The sequence below is a fragment of the Antennarius striatus genome, chromosome 12 (genome assembly GCF_040054535.1).
Source record: "Antennarius striatus isolate MH-2024 chromosome 12, ASM4005453v1, whole genome shotgun sequence".
In the NCBI taxonomy this organism is placed as follows: Eukaryota; Metazoa; Chordata; class Actinopteri; order Lophiiformes; family Antennariidae; genus Antennarius; species Antennarius striatus.
In genome coordinates, this window is record NC_090787.1 from 15,082,882 (window position 1) to 15,090,000 (window position 7,119).

The following is a 7,119-nucleotide window of genomic DNA, read 5'->3' on the forward strand; positions in this document are numbered from 1 at the left end:
TGTTCAATGAATTTAAAAATGCATCTGAATAGCAGAAAACCTTCCTAGAATATGTGCCTTTAGTTTCAGGCCAGGTTTTATATTTATGGGCTGGAAGAAATACTGGATGGACACAGGAAGCACAGAGGTTAGAGGGGTGGAATGGAAAGCCCGAAAGTCTAATCCAATGAGAATGTCGCCCCATAGCCAATATTGTAATCTATAAATGTAGTTTAATTTAAACTACAACTGAAAACTGACTCCAATTTGTAAAGCAGACAGACCTGAACTAAAACCTAATCCAGCCAGTCTTCTCTTTATAACCAGTATTTACATAACTGTATGTTGTCCTATTCAAAGTCAAACAGAAAAAAAAACGTGACTAAATCTACAAAAAAAGCCTGTAGACAAATGTCAATAGAACTATATACTGTGTACTTTAGCATGTTGGAGATCAGGCGGATGGGTTTCCCAGTGTTCCTTGAGAGTGTTTCTTGAGGCCTTGAGCCCTGTGTTTGAATATGTTCTGGGTGTTCACCGGTGTTGCCTGCTGTCCAGTAGTTTGGTATTTATAGGTGTTTAGGTATAAATAGTTGCTGTGTGAATACACCCTGGATTGAATCAGTCACATGGTTTGGTGGCTCCAGCTTTGGTGATTTCAGAGGGTGTACTGAAAGAAAACTGGACCATGAAATGATGACAATGACAGTTTGCTTTCTTTTGTGTGCGGCCCTTGTACCACCATGATTCAGTGTTATCTGATAGAAGACGGAATGATGATGGTGCATAACAAACTGCTTACCAGGAACAGTCAGGTTAATCTACACTTGTGTACAGACTGAAAAATCAGATGGCAGAAATGCTACTGGTAAATTTTATACTATTTTTCCATTAGCTGAACCAACAAACTAATAAAGAAACTTTTTTTTTTTCACTTTTGATCAGGTAAGAAAAATGTAGCATATTTTAAGCCCCAATTGGCTTCCTGCAGGCTGTCTGGAGCACCGGGATGATCATCAATAAATAAAAACTATAGATAAATAAATAAATAAAACCCTCCACAGCAGCTGTGTAGAGTGTGGCTCCATCTGCCAGGATGACATCAGGAGGTTGTGTCGGTCCACAAGGAGGAGGATTACTGTTAATAAGTGACATGCGAATGAATGTCTAAATAAAATGTTGTGTACACCCCTGAGAAATTCATGGCATTTTTGTTCCCCCTGTTATTTTTGTCCTGACTCTTTGTTTTTATTGCCACTTAAATTAATAAGATTATATCAAATTAATGAGGAACAAAATATGGTTTCTTATGTGACATAAACTGTTAATGCAAATTTAAAAGCAAACACAGTAGTGCAATTTTCAACTACTATTGAACCGGAGCAGGATGATGTATCTGATTAATCCTCACTGAATATATCAGTTTGTACATTCAGTTCCTCCAACATAGAAAATAAATTTTTAAAACATTTTTTTAAAGTATTTAAAAAGTATTAAAATTGTAATTTTTAAAGTATTGGTCATACAACAGTCCTCATGCTGACATAACAATAATTATTATAACATTCCAGTGTTATCATTCCATGACTGTTAAGCTCCTTCACATCTCAGAGTACTGAACACAGTACTCCAAAAGTTACTGATGACATGCTGTTGGAAATCCTCCTCAGTTAGGAACTCTGTGCAATGTATTTGTTGCACTTGCTGCTATTGATTCCTTTGCTGCTCACTACATTCGTACAATCTTGTCGACTCGTTGTAAATATATTTCCATAATTCCTTGTTTCTTGTACCTGCCTTATGATTTTGTATGTTATACTGTACTTCATACTTGAACCTGAGGCCTTTTTTTGCACTGAGTTGTCTAAAAAAAAATTGTTGTACACTTGTGTATGATGACATTAAAGGAATCCTATTCTATCATGTTCTATTCTGTCTCAGTCGGTACAGAGTGATGCACAGCTGCTGTATGCTGCAGAAGCTTGTTTGTGAATTTTTCCTCAATGCAGAGAAAAGTTTCAAAGGTGAGTAACAGGATGTGGTTGAAAAGCGACAGAAACAAAACTCCACAGTTAACTCATGCCCTGGTGGAGCAATATAGACTGAAAGAGTGCTCGAAAAAAGCTTCATCTGATTCCTAATTGCCTTTTTTGTCATTCTTGTTTGAAGACACGTCATAAACATAAGAGGAGCATTAATCAAGATTAACTGATGATGGAGATTAATGTCATAAAATTAAAAACATAAATGTCATATGTGCTCAAAACATGCAAAATAAGCAGAATAGGTTTGTGTAAAACTCGAAGGGCATAATAATGATGACACCATGTCTCATTGTTCATATTGTTTGTTATATGAGTATTAGAACTTTGATGAACTATTTATGGATTATGGGAAACATTAACAATAGAATGACTAATGTGGTGGCAAACTATAACAAAACCTGCACACAATATTATTGTGACATGTTTTACTGAGGTGCTGGAGTCATGATGCCTGCAGTAAATTTTGTAAATGTCTTTAAGGAAACATGGAGCAGAATGGAGTTCTCTGAACATAGAAGATCTCTTCTGCCAAATACCTGGTGAGGCTTGAAGAACACCATCTGAGGAATGCGCTTCGCTCAGTGCTTCAATTGTCCCAGCCACACACAGCATGTCTCAACCTCATGTTGTTTGTTTCTTTGCACAGACTTGCAGCCATGTTTGCATTTGTGATAGTATCACCTGATCAGGCACACCCACTGCATTTTATATATTCTGAGACTGTTTTAGCAGTGGTTGTTGCAAAACATGACAACTAAAGCTAAGCTGTGACAATGGTTTCCTATTAATCAATGTGGATGAGCGTGTGTGAGTTGTATGTGCATGTGTGTGAGAATCACTTAAAGAGAGTGGAAACCATTGAGGCAAAACACCTTTCTAATTTTGGAAAGGTGACTTCCGTCTTCGGCTACCTATGACATTTTATGTCATCCTATTATAGGCAGGATGTCACAGAATTATACGGCCAACAGCAACGGACGACCACAGACGTAAACGGTAACGATCAGACCACATTCCAGGTTGCTCAATTTTAATATATGGTGCAAATGAGAAAGTATAAAAACTACCTGAAATTTAGGTCAGACAGTGAGAGCACATGGATATAAACAACTCATATTCAACCAAATTTTGCATGCCTGTCCTTTATGTCTGCAGCGTTGGCTACGAAACATAAGAATTTAAATCGTATTAATTTATTTAAACGGAGAGCCACACCAGTCTGTAATAACAACAGTGACAATTTAAAATGTATTTTCAGGAGCCTATATCTCTGATGATAGTGAACTGACTTGAAAACTCTTGTGTGTTTTCTGTTCTTCACGCAGTTACGTGATCATTACACCAAGGTAGAGCAAGTCCAGTTCTGGTATCAAACTCTGAACTCAGAGTTCTTCATTGTATTCAAAGGTTCGGCTGCAAAACGGCATTCCTGAAGGCATCAAAGAGTGGCGCACGTTGGAGCTACAGCGTAAAACTGGAACACCGTGACATGAGACTTATAGATCACAATAACCCGTTCCTTAGTCACAGCAAATGTCAAATCACATTTGCGTACCATTTAAAATGTTGATTTTGAATAATGTTATAATTATATCAGGTTTATTACCATTAGAAACTGTCTGAAAGGTTTGACAACCAAAATATTTTTTAAATACCACATAAATAATACAATAATACAATACTATAATGTACAAGTATGCAGATTATATGTATGCAAAAAATGTGAAAGTTGTTTGAACTGTTCATGATAATCACTTATATAAAGAAGCACATCATTGCAATAGATGGTAATGTTTTAATACAGAAAGACCGTAGTGCCACTCATTAAGGGAGGTCAGCCTTCTGTCTGTGAATCAATATCATCAGCTCTGCAGCAAAGACCTAAGTGCTTTGTTTGAGACCACAACTGATTTGGAAGGGTGCTGTAAATCTGACCAAGCAATCCCATTAATAAATTATGATGAGCCACACATCAACCCTCTTGAGATGTCTGGTGCATCCCCATCAAACCACCCTCACAGCATGGCACACCTGTGTCTGCTGCTACATTATTAATGAGAGGAGAATGGTAGGCCGCCGCCTGAGGCCATAGCCTCCGTGCATCTGTGTTTGTTACACGATAAGGAACAAAAGTGTCTGTAATCTCCCTCCAAATTCCCCCATGGTCTGTCTCTCTGGAGGGTCTGGTTCAGTCTCTCTTTTCAGCTCTCATTGTGTAATCCGTGTGCTGCAGATATTCTAGTTAGAGAGCATCTGGATGTACAAATCCAAACAGGATAAACCTAAAAAGTATCAAAAGGTATGTGGGATCATTTGGGCACTCGATTTGAGAAAATGTAAATATCAGAATGCTGCACAGCATGGAAATAGCTTTTCTGTCTTTGGACTGGTATGAAAGATAAGTTCAGTCAAGGTTGTATTTCAGTCGGGGGTTCTGAGCAGAAAATGTCTAACTTTTGAAGAATGAAGTGCGAATTAAAAATTGAGAATTGTCTCCCTACATTCCTTTTTTAAAATTCATAATCTCTGACAGTAGTGTTCAAATGCATTTTTTGCACATTACTTCAGTATCTTTGAAAGATGGTGGCCCATTTTTACAGCAGTCAGTCTTACTTGCAGAACAGTCATTGCTCATTTAATCTCTCGCTCAGGGCAGGAAGTGGTTGTGTACACATATCAGTTTCAAAATAACTTCTCAACAGTCTTGTTTCTCCTTTTATAGTAAGGTCCGTGCTCATTGTCTCAGGAACCATGGTGAGGGCCTTGGAGGATATTTTGAAAAGGAGCAGACATCTTTACTGGGGTCTGCTGATCACAGAATCACATACATTATCAGCACTCAGCCGATGTCATCTTCACAATAACCTGAACCATTGAAGAAAAACATATTACACAATACTGAGTCACATTATGAGTTGCTATAATTAATTTCATTCATATTTTACTGACAACCAGCCCTAAATAGATTGGTGATTTTGGCTTGACCATTTTAAGGCGCAGCACATTCACCAGCCAGAGCTTTTCAGGAGCATACTGCTGGCTCTATCCTGCTCTGCAGACAGACAGAGGAAGTCCTTTGTCCCACGGGTCACAAGACTTTTCAGTTCCTCCCAGCAGGGGTGAGACGGAACTGATGAATAAATGATCACCTGCACTCACTCAGCTGCATTTGGACAGTTAAATTACATTTACTTATGCACAATTGTTACTTTAATATTCATTATTTTCTGTGAATGACTGCTGTTTTGTTTTTGTTTTTTTCCAATTTTCTATTTATCCAAAACAAGGTCCTATTTTAGAATGTTGGAAAAATTATTTGTCGTCTGCCTCTGGATCCACCTCAACATTACAGAATAACTCTTCCATGTCACAAGTTACACCATTGTAAGGACAAAAAAAACATTAGAACCTGTTGAGACGGACAGCGTACTGCTGTGGGTTTGAGTTTATCACTTTACGTGTACAGTCTTGTAGTTTATTGAAGTTCGTAACTAATTATAAGTATGAGTGAATACCAAAATGATGGCCAGCACACTTACTGAACATGCATGCCTGACAGTTCTGTACTACCTAAGTCCACTTTAAAAGCAAGGAGACAGAGGAACATATACAGTATGTGTTTGTGAGTTAAGTATTGATCTAGCACTGACCCTCAGAAATGATTATACAAACTCTTTACTCTTCAGATGGAACTATGTGAAATGGCTAGTAAATCTCTCAGCCAGCAATAACCAACTCTCCTTATGATATGCCTCAACTTGTACCCTGCATGCATTCAGTACGTGCTGCCAAAACCGAATATCAGCAGACAAACAGGATGCGACAAAGCCCACAACAAACCACAACTGCAGTGAAATTCCATTGGCAAATACTTCAGATCTATCCAGAGTTCCTGATAAAACCAGTCCTGATAAGTTAGACCAGCTGGGTTTCAGCACATCTGCTATTCATTTGAAAGACCATTTTGTTTCTGAGAATAAGAATAAGAATAAGAATAAGAATAAGAATAAGAATAAGAATAAGAATAAGAATAAGAATAAGAATAAGAATAAGAATAAGAATAAGAATATGTATGTTGTTGTTGTTCTTACAGTATTATGATTGCTGTATACTTTTGTCTTGCATGTTGATGAGTACTGAGCTGTGTCTTCCCCTCCTGGAGGAAAAGAGAATTGAGCAAACATTCATGTCTTAAATAATTGAGAGATATGTCGTGTACACTTTACGCATTGACGATTCTGATTTTCTGCCATGTATATATAGATAATATACTGTAAATGTTTTCATGATCAAAACTCTCGTACTTTTGGATCCCAAAAAACACAGTTAAAATTGTCAGGTAAAACAGATTGCTGCCACCAAGCAAGTCAAATGTTGATGCCATGAATTGGTTCATTAGTTTTTAGTGGTAATTTGGATTATTATCTTGTTGCAGGACTTTTTTAAAGCATTAGTATTGACAGTAAGGTCAAACTTTAAGTTTTTTTCTTCTTGATTAATGGATAACACTTCCAGTCTTTGGAAAATAAAATGACATCACCAGATATTTTACACACATTCAAGTCTGATATGGATCCAATTACTATTCTCCATGTGATGTAGTATCTTTAAATTTATGGGGCTTTTGAAAATTCCCTACTGTAAGGAAACCAATAATAAAGAAAACACAGACTTGTAACTATCGTCAAATTGTAGCTGAGAATGTAATGATTCAGTCAGGTGTCAGATTACAGAGGTCGTCAACAGTTACTGTGCTGATTCCTGACTAAAACACCATTAATAAAATGATGTGAAACGTGAAATTAATGACACTTTAATGAGTCATATCATCAGTGTTAAACTATCAAGGTACTGACTTTTTAGGTGAAATGACACAATGAGGAAACTGATCTTCCATGCTGTCCACTTACTGCAAATACTGTACACATTGCTGCATAACTATCATACATTAAACATACATAAACTTCACTTAACCGCACAGAAACAATGTTGGAAGCTTGAGACACAGTCAAAATTCAGAGCTTCCTCATAAGCAGAAGATGGTGCTGTTGTAGAAATAATTCGACTACATCAGCACAGAGACCAACAACCAACA

The 7,119-nt window shown here is 37.2% G+C and overlaps 1 long non-coding RNA gene across 1 annotated transcript; it reads left to right on the forward strand.

Annotated features, from left to right (window-relative positions):
- The first annotated feature begins 1,923 nt into the window (after positions 1-1,923).
- On the forward strand, positions 1,924-3,514 carry LOC137604592 (uncharacterized). The gene is made up of 4 exons (XR_011037644.1): positions 1,924-2,003; positions 2,505-2,563; positions 2,965-3,020; positions 3,350-3,514. It is a non-coding gene; the product is annotated as an uncharacterized lncRNA (long non-coding RNA).
- The last annotated feature ends 3,605 nt before the right edge of the window (positions 3,515-7,119 follow it).